The 17243-nt window shown below is 38.5% G+C and overlaps 1 protein-coding gene across 2 annotated transcripts in view; it reads left to right on the plus strand.

Annotated features, from left to right (window-relative positions):
* Positions 1-17243, plus strand: part of LOC143344712 (TWiK family of potassium channels protein 7) — a 264886-nt gene that overhangs the window by 168955 nt on the left and 78688 nt on the right. The window lies entirely within an intron of this gene.

The following is a 17243-nucleotide window of genomic DNA, read 5'->3' on the forward strand; positions in this document are numbered from 1 at the left end:
CCGGCTGACACACAAAAGTGGCTCAAAAGATTATTCCGCGGTATTAATGCCGGGGATTAGCTGGCCACCAACGCTTCAAGGGTAAAAGCTGTGTAACAACCATAATAAAATGGTCAACTGACCACCGTAAGAGGAACTTCCGGCAGGATTCACGGACGTACCTACGGTTAATCTAGGAAATGACTCTGCGGCACTCGGGCAACGTCGCGAACACTTCGAGCTTCATCCTATTTAACAGGGCCATTCTCGTTTGAAAACCAAAAAATATGCCGCTATTCTTTGGCGATTTTTTGCCAGAAAATAATCGTCAGTGTTCGAAATATACAATTCTGTGTTTTTCTTGCAACAGAAATTTCATTCGATCGTGTTCGACAGGCAAACACACATTCCAGAGTAACGTTGTCGTCTCGATTATAAAATTCACAATACCATATAATAACGAGCAGAATGAAATTTCAAAGTCAAGTTTAAAAAATTTGTCAGTCTGTCGGACGTGATTGTCAAACATTTTACATGATTACGCGTTTCTTCGATAACAGCCAAACATTAGCAAACATGGGCAAAACTTGGCAAATGCATTATGTTAATTACACGGCTTGTCTAAGCTAAATTACGTATTCCAAGTTCTCGTAAATTCGTTAATTAAAGGGCAACCGTAAACGCAAACACGTAGTATACAATGTGTACCCAAGGGTGGAACTGCAACAGTAAATTTCAACTCGGATAAGTGAAACTTCCACGTGGCTTTAAAGCTAATAAGATGACTCTTTAGCGGGGCAATCAATACTGTGACAGACGTTACCTCAGGTGCATTTTCTTATACGAGATCTAACAATCCTTAGACTTACTCGACTGGATTGTTCAATATTTACCGTAATTTTTTATAAGACAATGAATAAATATTTATTTCTATATACTATCCTTTTAATTTCTTTGGTACAAATAAATACATCATAATTGTCGGTAGTTCCAGTGTTAAATATTTTAATGTTTACATTTCATAACGCCATTGAAACCGTAAATAATACTAGCAATCAAGTAAGATGACAAATTTCATCGATGCAGAAAGTGTCGCGTAATGTGCATTCAATTCATAATATTAATCAGAGAGTAACGATTTCCATTTTGTAAAGAATATCAAGGTGCATCGAATGATATGCTAATATCAACTTCACCTGAAACATTATTCTCTACGCGTAATAATAATAATAATAATAATAATGTTGAAAAGAATACCATTTAATTTGATTCGCTTTGTGACGTAATCGAAAATAGGGGAGCTGGTTACTCGCGTTATGAATAATACATTGCATCATTATTTCAATGAATATATTAATGAAGATTGGTGAATAATTATGATATTATCAGGAAGCTTCCATTACGTCGCGTATCGATATTTGACAGAGACAGATTCCTGCAATTATTATAATAAGTCTCAATTTTGTTTCGGCCCATATCACAATTCTACTCTGCAACATCAACAAAATTATGATATCCCAGAGTCCAGTGACCCTTCCAGACGAATATTCCTACTCGTAAGTTTTGGGGGGGGGGACCTGTATCATCCAAAGGCTGCCTTAATCGAACACCCGCGACGCTCCATTAGTTCGGATAATGGAGTTTCTATTGTGTTTCTTTTCGACATCAGCAACAGCCACAAGTGTTCCGATACTTTGGCGAGCGACTATTTATGCATCACGGAACGCCATTGGCCGGTCACGAATTTCTTACGACACTTGGACGATATCCGTCTCCCATTTTCCGGAAACTTTCCCGGCCGCCATGCACCAACCGTGGCCCCGGCCATATATAACCCGAGCATCTTTTCGCGGCCATAAATTTCCGCGAGAGATTTCGAAATCTTTGACAAAGTTTCCAGCACTGCTTTCCACGAGTTTAAGCCACGGAGTAAAAAGCGTCAAGGCGTAAGGGTCTACCCCCCGGCGGATGGGGTACCTCCGGGTGTGTTCTCTCATTACTCTTCGTTTGGCCCGCGCGAAAATATTTGGATACGGTCGGCTTATCGTCGAATTTCACCCCTGCGATATTGCCACCAGGGGGAAAGAAGAAATCGCGCAGGAAGACGGACAGGACAAGCGGACAGATTTACGACGGTCGATTTATCGGGAGGGAAAGTTGCTCTCGTCTCTAGGCGCCACGCATCAGCCACGTTAATGGACGCTTTTTTTAAATAACGAGTAAAGAACATCAGGGGGACGTGCATTCTCTTCAATTTTTATTGAAAATCAAATCAATTTATTAAAACACCTCCGAAGATTCAGCTTCGCTTTGATGAAATATGTTTTATAGATTTCTACGCTATTTTGTATCATCTGCTGTGTAGTTTATCGAGATTTAGAATCGAGTCAAAGTCCACGTTTCTATAGTGACAAAATAAAACTGTTCTCGTAAATGACTTCGATCTGTGATAAAATTCCTAATTTCTGATCTGAATATGACGTCTGGCGGTCTGGGCCAATGAAATGCACGGGTAAACAGAGGTTAGCTTATCCAGGAAATTGCCTCTAGAGCTGCAGACAGGTGTTTCCTGCCAGTCACTAATCTCTCTGATGATTTCTAAACGTGTCGGCGACATTTCCGATTAAGTTTACGGAGCACTGGCTGCTGATATCGATTTCATAGCCAACATTATATCGCGTAACCCCTGTTCCGCTAATTTAACGCATCCTATATCTTTTCCTTAAGGGGACAGTCTCGTGTAAATGTTGCAAAACTTAACCATCTACCATTTTGTCTACTACCGGATTTTCCATAGTTAATAACCTATTTTTGACAAGATACGTGCGCCGTTTGCAGACGACACCGATCAGAGAACACCGTCGCAGAAATTATTCGCGCGAAACAGTTAATTAACGTTCCATTCGTCGCGGGAAGAAGGTCCGACGAATTATGCCAAGGCCAGGTGCGATAAAACGCGGGAAATTGACTTTCTGGCGCGGCAACGATAAGAATGCACGTAATTACGACTTAGTATTACTGCTAACAAGCCTTGTAAATAAATTCGGAGATGGAAATTCCGTGAATTTACGAAGGCTCCATTTATTAAGGAAGATTAATTTAGCCGGCAAGTTGTTAGACATTCTCGCCGGCAGTTACTTGTTAAGAGACGGTGGCCTCAAATTACGTGCTCTCGTCGAATGACGTAACTAGGAAAGCATCGTGACTCGCACATATGGCAGACACTCCGCGGATATACTGATAATTACAGTTTCACGAGGAACGAAATTAATTTCGTACGCGAAAACTTTTTGCGCCGCGAACGTCACGAAGACGTGAAATGGAATATAATTAAATCAATTCGTTCGCACACGTTGTCGATAATGCTTCGCGACTACTCAAATTTCACATTTTGTCAAATGTTTCCCTTCGTGATTTTCAAGTAAAACTAGGTCTCTTTTTGAATAAATAACTAATATGCCAATTTTTAATTTTATTCTTGAAATTCTTCGACCTTGAAAATGGTTGTTCTCAGACTAAAAGAAATCTATAAAACATACTCGAATTCTTGAACGAAATAACTTGGTGGATTTTTAATTAATTGGAATATCAAATTATCGGAATACTTTCGACGCAGAGTTTAATATCACGTCGTCCTCGAAGTTACCGCGATCGCTGTGTAGTTTCCTCTCCCTTTTTTCTCGTTTTTTTCGTTTAGACGTTGAGAATTCCAACGAATAAACGCGCCCATGGATCTGCTATAAACGTGGAATTGCTACGGGAGTTTCGGATCGATAGCCAGATACAGGAAATTCACGATGTTCTGTAATTAACGGGATCGTAAATAAGAAATAACGCGTCGACGGAAGCGCTCTTACGGACTAGGCGCGATTCACGGTGACAAATGCCTATTACTGTTCCTATTCGCGCGCGTCGAGGCGTCGCTAATCGACTCTAATCAAGCGCGATCGAGCACGCATCGTACATGCCGGTACACGTCGAATTAAACGTTCCGCGGGGGCCACCGGTGTTTTGAGAATAAGATCAACAAGAAGCGAAGTCGTGGCGCAATTAGAACGCTTCGGCGGTTAAAGGCATTCGAATTTACGGCGACGTTCTGAACGACGAGCCTTAATTACGCGCGTCTACGAATAGAAACTCGCAACCGCTGGAAATTCTGCACCGGAAAGAAAAGTTTCCGACCGAAACCATCCTCCGCGCTATTTTCTAAATACCGCCACAAAACAAGATAAGACGCCCTACCATTGAATATAGAAAATTATTTTGGATATTGAAATTTTTGGCTTATATTATAATTTATTTTCCGATACTTAGAATTACAGAATTGATCATTTTTATTATTTGAAAAATCGTATCAATGATAATTGATCAGATTATCGTACGAAACATAGTCGAGTCCATAGTTCTTAATAAATTCTTTACTAATTGTTAAGGTGTATTGTGGTGTTATTATTTCCTGTGGCTATGCCTTATCAAATACCAGCCACATTAATAACTGTTGTATCGAGTTTGGTACGGGGGATAAGCCAACGATAGAAGAGCAGTTCCGATAGTGACTCGGTGGACCGGACCAGATCGTCGTGTCTCAAGTAATTCGAGTAAGTCACTCAAAGCCACTGGCCTTTGTGAGCCTAAGTAACCATAACTCAGACTACAGACTATACCACTCGGTAATATCATGGCAATAAATTAAATCTGCGAAGATAAACCAAGTAGATTTAGTTCGGGACCCATAGGTTTAGCTAGGAGCCGATAGTATAATGGAAGGAATAGCGTTTAGATACTGTCTCCGTTGACTTCCTGCTTTCGTGTTAACTAAACTGTCGAATAAATTTTTCTAACTACGTTGCAGACTGTCGGTAAAATGTAAATTCAATTCGACACTTAAAATATCATAGAGTTCTTTCACTCTGTAGCTGATTTTAAAAGTATCATATATTATTTAACAGGGCTATTACTTTCAATTTTTTATCGTGTGAAGTTAATGTTGCAGTATTTTTGTATCTTTAGAACTTTAATTTAGTACAATAACGAAATTAAAGAGAATTTATGGGTATTTATGTTTGAAATTTTGTAACTTGATTAATTGAAAACATTCCTATGTAAGAATGTTTATGTTTCAGTTGGTTTTGTAAAATATTTAATATCGAATTAAAATTCTAGCCATACTAATAGTGCTATCGTAAAATGATATAACTACTCGGTGCAAAGATGAATGGACCGATATACATACACGTCCACGAAGGTGGAGATCTACGTATATACTATGCATACACTTCTCAACAAAGCGTACATAATAGACACACGCATGTCTGAGGACGCATAAATCTTACACACACATTTACCGAGGCAATGGCACGCATATAGACAGGGCTATACGCAACCACCCTTTAGGTCGTTCTGGCACATAAATTTATAGTTCATCTTACTGTACAGTCTTCAGATTGTTTATTTATTATATCACACCATTCTGCAATGTACAGTATATTAATCCACCATCGAATTTCTATCGATCTATCTACATTTAAAATAATTTCTGAAAATAGGATATAATTAATCTCCAAAAATAACATTATCGATTAAAAAGCCTATACAGGGTATTCGGCCATCCCTGGGAATAATTTTAATGGGATATTCCAAAGGCCAAAATAAGACTAAAATCAATTAAGAATTTTAATTTTCAAGACAATAAAATCGAGCCTCAAAATCCATGTCCAAAAGGATTAAAACTCCATCTAATTCTTTTTATTTGGCACATGTACGAGCTACTGTTTTAGTTCTTCGCATAGAAAATATAAATTATTAAACTTGACACACTTTCTTATCGACAAACCGGGACTTTACCTTTCGAAATACATTTAACGTAATATAAAAATAATAGTCCAATGCTTTAAATGATCGATATTAAAATTTTGGAAAGAATCACAGAGTCTTATTAATTAAATATTTCAACGAAGTGACCAGTTTCAATTAACGAAAGCCTTCAAATAGAGGACCAATTCCGAGTGTTTCAGCAGTTAATTTTGCAGGCCGCAAACTCATAAAGCGTACGAAATCTGTAAAAACATATGGACGAAGCGAAAAAGTTACTGTCTAATTAGCAGCCTTCGTGGCGCAGGGCTGTAAGCGAAAAATTCGACTTTCTAAAGAATGAATAGCTACATCCTGCTGGGCTTTATGAATCCGCCGTTTCGACGCAACGGAGACAAGAGATTCTATAGAGCTGGCTACATAAACTATGACAAATTTGCTCGAAAGCCATTAAGAATAGTGACATTTTTTGGATATTTCGGAGCACACGGGAACCTTTCATTATGATCTATGCGACTACCACCGAGCCAGAGGAGGATGGCCCTCTCATTTTTTAAAGTGGAACGACATCTAAATTTATGAATTTTTGAGTAGCTCGTTTAAAAACTGGTAATACTCGGTAACTTGCGTTTTGAAAATTTATACGCGGTACGTATTGCTTTTCGTTAATTCGCGTTATTTATGCGACAATAGTACTGAAATTTAGCGAGTGACGCGTGCATTATAAAACCATGTCAAACGTTTTGTACGAATAACAGGTGAATTTTCCTAGAGTTAGACAAACGACAAACAAATGTACATTATACAAAAAACATGGAAAAGTTCTCGCAACAATTCTTATTTGAATAAATCACAGTAATATCAGAACGTGGGTTTTTGTTTGGTTACACCGATTCTCCATTTCAACTCGAGTAACTTTCGACTGAAACATTTTCTGACGTGTCAGATTCTAAATAATCATGCTTCATAAAAAAATCATGGTACTAAATAAAAAACAAAATACACTACGGAGATTTTTTTGACGATATCAAATTTTGGAAGAAATTATTATAATCGTTATCGTTTTATTAATATTGAAAACGGAAAGTAATGAAACGGTTCCAATATTTCGAGTGCCTGTTATTTCAGATAAATCAATATTTACCTTTACGTATGTGGCTGTACGAGATAAATTTGGCAAAGAAATTGTATATTAGTTGATTGCAATCGAATGACTACCGCAAAAATTAATTTCATTCGAGCAAATATGAAAAGATTAGAATAATTTAAGAAGTAAGTGGTTTTTAAAAAGTTTGAATGGAAGATATTCGTTTTATCGATTCGTGGAAAGTTAACCATGCAAATTTGAACGAAAGTTAACCGTGCATCGGTGAATAATGAACAAATTATCGTCGACAAGGATACGATAGTAACTTCTTGAAACGCGTGGCAAAACTTATTACTGTGCCCGACGCACGAGTTACCGCTCGTGCATTATCGCAAAATTGCATGGAGTGTGTTTCCAGCACAATAAACACCGGCAGAATTCTGACTTGACATTGATATTTAATCCCGTAATGCATGCGGACAACGAGTGTATCACACGCGGTAAATTGTCCGCGTTTCACTGATTCACATGACCACCGGTTTACATAACATCGCGACACACTGACGTTCTACGCACAAAATGCCTGCGCGCAAGCACACCGGTGCACTTTTCTCCGAGGAAAATAATAACCCAACGCGAGCTGGATGCACGCACGGACCTAAACGTAGCGTATTCAGAGCGTTGCATCGATCGATGCGCTGATATGCTGTCTTCTATCGCGACACGGGGGGTAAGGATGCACAAGGTGTGCGTCTATGAGAAACGAGACGAGAGATCCGGCGAGGTTACATCGAAATTATTCAGCAATATGGCGGAGTAACGGGGGCAGAGCCGTGGTAAAACGTGGGGGGCTGGGGGTCAGAATGGGTACGTGGCCCCAGGCGCCATGTTGTTGAAGCAAACGAAACTTGGAAGCAAATATGGTAACGATAAAAGGAAAATAGGATTCAAAATCTGTGTGTTTGTGATTTTGTGTTCAGGTAGAAAGCACATGCTAATTTGGAAGATTTTTATCTAGGATTAATATTCTATTAAACAACATAAAACTGATAATTTGAAACACTCTAGAATATTGGAATATTCTAAAATAATTTTTGTATTATTAATCACATTCTAATGACTTGTATAAATTGAAACACAATTAGTTCGAGGAACATTAAAATTCGACTAAGTCGATAGACCCACTCCAGGATTCGCGATATACACATCAAAGAAAATCAATGCGATATTTTGGGTTTATATACAAATGGTAGGAAATGTGAAATGTGTGTGTTCGTGTGTTGAAATTGATAAACGCTGGCGGAGGACACGCGTAGATGGGCATTCAATTGGATACACATCGCGGTTAACGTGTTAACATACCGGCTGATGATTACAATCTTCATTGTTAAGTATCTCGTAAACTATTGTGCGTTGACGCAAATGGCCGAACACGCATCGTATATTTTACGGTTCTCTGTCTACCTGTGAAATTTCATTAATATTCGGGCGTAACGCATCGTCTGATTCTCTTGAAAATAATTTTTTCTTGCAAGGTGACCTCGTCTTGATAATATTTTTAATTTTATTAATGCCGCGCGTGTCGATTCTGAATTTGAACCATCTTCGATAACATCGAAGAACGAGTAAAAATAATTAAAAATTTCTACTCGCTTATACAAGGTGTTCGGCCACTTGTATAAAATACACACTGGGAGTTTCGCCGGAAATATGTTCGATTGAACTGAAATCTACACGGCCGTAAGTATCCATTAAACGCTTTCAATTTCCGTGAAATTTTTACGCGGCTTCAATTCCAGAGATTTCTCCAACGCAGTTTGAAGGAGACTCGAAGTAAACCGGAAGTCGATCCTCCGTGTTACGAAGTTAAGGTAACCCTGGCGAGGCACCGTGTACCGGAGATAACTACCGTAGTACCTCGCGCGTACGTCCAATAAAAACTTTCCCTCGAAGCCCCTCTTCATCCGACGTATATAGATCTCGTTTCATTTCGTGTAAAAAGGATCCCACCTTCCTCCATTTCCGTCCCCTACCGCGCCATCGCGCATGAACTTTTTAATTCGTCCTTGCTAGAGAACCCTCCTACCCCCAATCCCCCCCTCCACAGTCAGCGCCTCGTATTTCCTCTTTGACGTCGTTTCCGGTTACTGAAAGGCGAACGCTTCGCTGTATCCCCGAACCCCCGACTCTTTGACTTTTCTTGGGTGAAATTGTTACCAGACAGGTAATTGCTATTTCCTGTAACAATATTTCGGCGTTAAATGGTTTGTCGGCAGGTTGGACCCACGCAACTGGACACAGACGAATCATTTAATAACGCAGAACGACGTGGAATGTAACAACTTATTTATAGAAGATTGTAATTTTGTTAAAACATTAGTTTGCGGAAGTTTGAAGTTATCAACGCCACGTTTTAGTTTGTACTCGTAATTAACGTTTACGTTCATAATTGGTTCTGAACGGAAGCGATTCCTCGGACATGTTTCTGGGGTGGGGGGTCGAGTAAGCGTTTCCGTGGGGTGAAATTGATAGCCGTTTCCCGTGCAAGAAGAGAATGCCACATCGGCGAAAAAAAAAGGAACGTTTTCTTTGTTGTGTACACATTGTTACGACGAAAGAACTTTTGACATGGAAATATTACAAGGATCCGCGAGAAAAATGAGGAAAGTGTACAGGGATGCGCCATTAAAATCACATTTATTTGTTGAAGCCTGGTGTCGGATGTCACGATATCTCGCAATAATAACTCCATTACTGTTATTTAATTTTTTCTATTCCTCTTATTTTACTACTAATATTTATTTTTCTAATTGTAGATTTATACATTTTTCGGAAATTAATTTGTTCGAATAAGAACACAAGTTGGGGCGAATAATATACGAATTATTTTATTCGTAATAACAAATTTGCTGTCGTAAATTTCCACGTGAATTAATTTCTATTTAAATGTTCCGACACGAAGACGCCTTAGTAAGATATAATTTTCTTAATTTTAAAGGGAGTATCTTCTTCTCTCAGTTTCTACTGTTTTATTAAAACTCTAATTAGTGTTCGTCGGAGACCAACATTGCTAGGGACGGATTAATACCTTCAATTAGGAAGTTTTAACGAGCAATTAAGTATGACAATTCTATCACCGATTCAAATTAATTTCAGAGCCATCTACATAATTGTACAACATAGTAGTAGTAGCTTTGATGCTTGGCTATTTCACCTGAGAAATATGCAATTCAACGGAATTGTTCTTCGTAGACAATGTTTATAATCATATCGATACAATAAATTTCGTTTTTACTCTGCGAGTATAATTAATAATATAATTTGAAAAAAGTATATTTTTTGGACTTTCAGAGTAGTGTACGTTTTCTAATAAAATTCCAAGTCCATTTTATCATCATTTTAGATTAATTATTTTATCGAGTACAATATCGTACCACATTTGCCGACCATTGTCGTCGACGTTTGATTTGTCGTAACCAATGGCTATTTTCAATTGACCAGTAGTGCATATCGTGTAAATTTACATTTTCGTGATCGATGAACGTTTCCTGGCGATGAATAGTATCGTCGCAAAAACGCCTGATTGGTTTACGTTTGCTTTTGCGTCGGTAGAGAAAAATTCTATACGAGCTTGAAGGTCCACATAGTTTCGGAGTTTGTAAAATGTAGAGGATGAAAATGAAAAGAAAACGAAGGAGAATATTTGGGTGAAAAATTTTTCCTTGGAGGGCCTCTATCCATCGATCGAAATTTGAATTTTGTTACCCTTTGCAAAAAGCTTCGATGCTGAAGGAACAACAGGAAAGAACCGCCTTGTCGTTTCGAGGCATTACGATATGGCGCATGTAAATCACAGGGAGATTTTCGTTATTGCACGATACAATGCTCGAATCGAAAATTTTATTCGCGTAGAAATCCCCCCCGGCGAGGTCAGCATTCCTCGAAAGAGAATATTCATCTTCCGCCAGTTCCTTTGCATCCCTATTTGCTTACGCGTCTGCAGATGGGTTTTCATCCCCCTCGTCTGCGATATCTCTGCCAAGTGCATACGTACAAAGGATCCCGGTTGCATCGTTTGACCAATTACAGCGAAACGGAAACAGAACTTCCCGCCAGTAATGTAATTCCCCGTCATTTGGCGTTCGAGTTCCCTTGTAAGCCACCGAGTAATTATCGCCGTGGAAACGTGTTACGTACTCGTCGTCGTAACCCTCGCGCGACCACGACGCCCTGGCCATCGACGTCGGTTTCATTAATAATCAATTAATGGAAAATCGATTTCTTCCGTAATTGAACAATAGAAATTAATATCGGTTACATCGGTATTAATCTTTTCTCTAAGTTCGAATTAAACTGTCTCGATCGAGGGTGTACGGGGATACGTGAGAAATGATGCTAATGTTCGTTGATATATCGATATTGCGTCGATCGAGGTAATGGTTAGACGATACGTAACGGGTAGAGACTCTCGATTGTTTATAATTTCTTTTTAATATCTCCAGAGTGCCTTGAAGTGTTGGTCTCGTAAAAAATTGTACAATTTTGAAATGATCCTTTACCTGGTTATAAAATTGTGAAGCTCTATAAAATCCGAAGCCTAGAATCGGTGTCCTTCGCTGGACGTCACAGTGAAGCGATTAACGATGAAATATACCCAACAGTGGAAGAACTTAAGTTGGAGAATCGAATGGAAGGAACAATGGCCGAACCGTAAATTCCTCCAAGACACGCGAAATCTGTTCGGCACATTACCCAACATTGCCTATTGAAATTCGCATTAGAAGCAAACCAAACGATCAGAATATGGTGGTCCGTCGAGAATCTGGTCCCGGAATGGTACCTAAGAATCAGTTTTCCCCGGCTGCAAACGCTGCTACGCGATATAAAGGGATTAATTTCAGCCGCATGGTGGATTCAATTACGTCGTAGACGATAACCAGTGTTTTCAGAGATCGCGAAGTCTTGGGAATTACCAGTTGTCTTCCTCGTCGTTCTATTTCTTTCTTCTATCGTTTCGACGTTAACCCTTTCTCTTTTTAAAGGTATCCCGGGCTTTCGAGACTCGCCCTCCGATAAAATTATTATTGAAAATATAAAATATAAGACATGCATGTGTGTTATAGTTCTATATATCTCTGCCAATAATTTCGGGACTCATTGTACACTAATGATACTTAAAATGAACCTACAGTGTTACCTCCGATGTACGAAGACCATGCCTATCTCCAAAAGTTTTATTATTCGCATATTACGTTCCGTGATACATATTTGCGTGAACTACTGCGTCCAATAACTAGCACGATCGTTGCTTCGAAGCATGAATCACCGATACTGTTCTCGTCTTGTATTCAGATTGTACCGTTTAGCTATATTTCACGTCGCCTCGGGTGGCACACGCTTTCAACATAATTTTCCTTTTATTCGCAATAACGAGGTCGATAAACGTTACATATCGGGCACGATGATAAAACAAAGCCGAAGCGTAAGGGTCAAAAGGTACAATTTAATAAATCTGTCGCGGATCTTTTATTTATCTGTGCCCTTCGCGCGAGTAGTCCGATTTTCGGGATAATGAGGTCGTAAGCCAGTACCAGTAACAAGATCCGTCGAAGTAGCGTTGTGTATCAAGAAGGATGCCTTCGTTATTCCGCCGTTATGGTTTTTCTTCTTCTAACGAAGAAAAAGTAGTCTGCCTGTCGTACTTTCGCGCAGTTGTTAGATTCATCTAAGAAGTGCTCTTCGTCGAGGCGGAAGGGAGGAATCGTCATAGACCTCTAACAAGGGTCATATTCAATCCGGATGCGCGTGACAGTCAGAAACGCCTCGCAAAGAAAGGAAAAATCCAGCCGCGAATTTTAAAAGTGGCGAGAGAAATATCGTTACCAAACGAGTAATGTAAAAAGAGATTTAACGCTCGCGTAGCTTTCGCTTTTGGTGTTATTTTGTTTCCAGGGGGAACGTGGAGAGTTCGCGCTCGGTCAGTTCGGTGAATGTTTTTGATACTTCTGATAGAGGAAAGCTGCTTTTGAAATACCATTTGATAATTTTCCGCGAACATTATCAAACGGGATTTATTTGCAGAGAGGATTAAATATCTCCATCATGAATTTGTTTATTTCAAAAAAATTCCCAATATTTTTTTTTTTCTTTTATATATAGATTTTCAAATGAAATTGAATAGCAGCTTCTGTTCGTAAAATATATTCAAATTTATTAATTTTTATATTTATGTTCGGTCTCGAAGTTCGTTTTCTTTCGCGGTGGTTAGTTTTCCAGTCAATTAAGTTGCAAGATCGAATCAACCTTTATTATTATTATTCACCTTGCTAGAAAATCGGTAAATCTTTAAAATTGTACTAAAAATCAGTTTCGAAAAGCGTTTAATTCGCAGGAAGATTTTGTTTGCAACGTGCTTTAGCGTGGTGGGGGAAACAGGAACGTTGGGACGAAACAAAACACGGTCCGCATAATTTATCGGCGAATTCGAACCTCTGGAAGTAATTACTTGAGTTTAAAGGAGGCCATTGAATCGATTCGCATCAGCCCCAGACATTGTTCGTTCAGCCATCCATTTTCGACGAACGTTCCTGTTTGAAATATGAAGAGGTTGTTCAGAAGTTATAAGGACGCGCCAGGTGCGGCACCTTTCACCCTCCAATCCGCAACATTCCGCAGACTGGGAAGGTTATATTCACTGTTAGGAATGGTCTTATCTTCGCCCATTCTGGAGACGCGGTGCTCTCGCGTACACAAAGTGCACCGTGAAGAATGGACGTAATTTGAGGATACGACTTCGAACATCGTTCCCGTGTAGGAAGTTATTCCGCGGCTTTGAATGCGTTTGTAAACAGTTTTGAAGCCATTCAAAACGCTGCAGTAAACATTCGGTGGTAGGTTTATAAACGTTAAGCAGTAGTAGACCGCTTTCCATTCCGAGATTATTCTGTTTTATGCGCGTCAGACTCTTAACGCGATTTTATGACGATCAAAGCGATAACTTTGCTTTGATAACTAATCCAAGAAGGATTACAATTTGATAAATTCGTCGAAAAGGATCCAAATATTGAACGAGATATTTTCGTAACACATTCGAGAGATTGTATGGCTCGTTGTTAGCATTTGTTAAAAACAACAAATGACAAAGCGTAAGAGATACTTGGGACGATTGTTAACAAGATATTATATATTCTGAAGAGGGCTCGTACAAACAGTTGGAATGTTAACATAAATACAGGATGTCCAGAATGGTTGAAATGAAATGAAAAAGATTTGTACAAATGTTTGAAAATACTTTATTGAAAAGATATAAACGTTCAAAGATTTATGAACAAAATTCGTGACTTATTTAAAGAGTGATCTTCTCTAATTGCACCCCATAAATTGAGTTTCCCCGCAAAAGGAATAGTCGAATGAATTTTACCAGTGCGCGATGACCGTTCCCCCGCTCGTAAATGGGGATTCAGGTTTGCGTGCACCTCTCAAAAGAAACGAATAGTACTTGGGAGAATTGTTCAAGATCGCGGGAGTTTGTGAAATGTAAAAAAAGGAGAGACGTTAACCGGAGTAACGATTACTTTCTCTACGAGCAGAGAGAATTACCGACGATGAGACGCCCTTCTTGCCAAGGTTTCCCATGGCAAAGAAATAGGTACAATCACCTTGCGTTCTTACGTCACCTTGCAAACACTTGTACAATTCGTTTCTTCGACTGGTACCAAACCGTGAACAGCTCGAGTGGTTCTCAGGAGGAACAAAGAACTAATAATGACACCCAGTACAATACGTATGCGCTCGAATTCGATTAAAAAGTAATTGATAAAAGGTGAGGTTTTTTTAGAGAGCAAAACAGTTCCTCTTGTGTTTCAATTTCTCCCATCTATTATAAATATTCCTTAGAATTGTTAAAGAAAATTTCCTTTAAATTGGAATTATTCTTATTTCCAAAGTATCCAAATCATCTCCCAAGGATAATTCAACCATTACAGTTTATTAAAATTATTTTATGAAATAGCCTCTCTGTGTGTTATTCATAACGTTCACATGGAGATCACACCTACTTTATCATAATATTTGCCATCTTCTTCGTCTCACCTCTCTACATTTAATTAAAATGAAATACATTTGCTGATAAAATAATAACACTGAAATATTCCTAAATATTAAATGAAATTATAACGCTTGTAATTTAACGCTGATTAAGAATGAATATTTGTTTAATTAGAACTTACGTTAAAATGTAATATACATATCCATCAGGAGGGTACAATTTAGTGGAATTACGAGCTCTACTATACATATAAGCACGAAATTTTCAAGATAAGTGGTCAAAAGGAGTGAATGTTGAATTTAAGTATTATTACTCCAATTGAATTCCATAGACAGAGTGGTAGTACAAGGTACACTGGAATATGTGATGTGTAATAAAGATGGGCACGTTCTCGATTTTATAATACGATCCACTGTGAAAGTTATAGCGGTATTGGTGTTACGAATTTAGCTTGTCTTTGAGTAATTTAGAATTTCGAAAACGAGATTTACTGGTCGTTACTTTTCGTGTCTTTTAGAGTCTAATTCTTTTGAAAATTTATTTCAAACACCTTTTAAGTGTTCGCAAATTATTTATACATATTCATCTATCCACACCTCATTTATAGTTAGAGTTCCTACATAAGCGTGAGTGCCTTGGCAAGCAGAATGTGTAAGTGTTACGCTAACGAGCCAACTTCTCAGATCTTTGATTTTTCATTAATGAGTGTGGAAGTTTATGGAAGTTCCAGACCCTACACAGGTTTGTAAATTTAATAAGTACAACAAGTTCTAAGGGAGTTCCGAGACCATCAAATTTGAACGAGTTCTATAAGCTATAATCCGCGCGTTAATCTTATCATGCAACCCTTAAATGGCTCTTCCAAATTGTTCTCGGCCTCCACGAAAACTTCGATACACGTCCTTAATAAACAAAATTCACGTACTGTTATCTGTTATTCTGTTATACTGTTATATACTGTTTCAAATATATCAACGAAAACATAAAATTTTTCAAAATTTTTACTTCCGAAGCTGATTCGTAACACGAATGCGCCTTATTTTCGCAATGAAGTTGAAATTTTTTGTAGAGTATCGGTCGTCGGTCTTTCCCAGTAAGTTTTAGTTTCGCGTTTCGAGTTTTCCCCTCTTTTTATACCTTCGTTGAAACTTATTCCTCCGGGAAATCGAGACGCCTAGAAAAGTAAACGACACTGCGTCCTTGAGCAAGAATCGAAAAAGTTTGTCTTCGGTGGGTTCGTTGAGTGAAAATCCAGTTTCGTGTAACGCGTTTCAAAAATCTCTCGAGCGGATCTACGGTTCTTCGCGAAGTTACGAAATTCTTCTGCTATGTACATATGTAGCTCCTCAGTTCCTTTACGGTTGTATTGCTCAACTTTTGCATATTCCATATATATTATTACAATATATTTATCTTGAAATTAAGTTTAGAATGACTTGAGCTCGGTCCATTCGTAGTCTTTATTTTTTCATATTTTAAACGTTTAATAAAGAACTAAAATATAGAAAAATCGTAATTGAAGTAAATTCCATGCTATTAGGACCGCGCTGCAACTAAATCGTATTTGTAAAATAGCTGGTGGCAGCTCGCGGTCACGGAAAAGATCCGCTTTAATTTTGAACACTCGAGAGTTCCTTCGGTATGCAAAATCTTGAATCGAGCTTAACCGGAACGTCGTTGCTGCGGCTGAATGAAATTTCGTGGGCGAGTCGATTCTCTTTGAAAAATTCAAACGATAACGAGCCGGGCGTCGTTCACATTTTAACTGGATTTAAATTTTAAATTTCACTTCCCCTCGAAGATCTCTTTTTCGTCGCTTTGAATCCATTTACCTAACATCCGCTTTAGTTCTTTCTACGCGTAGACCTTTTCGTGTATCTGGCGTTCCAATCGAGCCTGGTTCTCGATCCTAATTTCAATAAAATTTCTTCCATCCAATGATCCATAACGCGATCTTTAAATTTGTACTTGGATCATTTCCAAAATCTATAACTTGAATTCACTCTCGTTTATATTTCTGCGATTCCTCGAACATCAACTTAATAAAACAACAATAAAAACGGGAACAAGACTTCATCGGAGAATGGAGAACTTACGGGGGCTTAATTTAAGTTTCATCTTCATTCCGAAAGTTTACTGTTCCTTTACAGTTTCTCATACGCGCGCGAAACAATAAGCATTGTTCCTCGTAATTGAAAATCCGTTTTCTCGGTATCAGTTTTCGAGAATCTTTTGCCCGTCGTTAACGCGAAAAACTTTGCTCGTTTTCAGAGACGAAGAAAAGTAAAAGGAAAGCTACGGCCTTTTGTTTCGTTTCGC

The sequence above is a fragment of the Colletes latitarsis genome, chromosome 8 (genome assembly GCF_051014445.1).
Source record: "Colletes latitarsis isolate SP2378_abdomen chromosome 8, iyColLati1, whole genome shotgun sequence".
Lineage (NCBI taxonomy): Eukaryota > Metazoa > Arthropoda > Insecta > Hymenoptera > Colletidae > Colletes > Colletes latitarsis.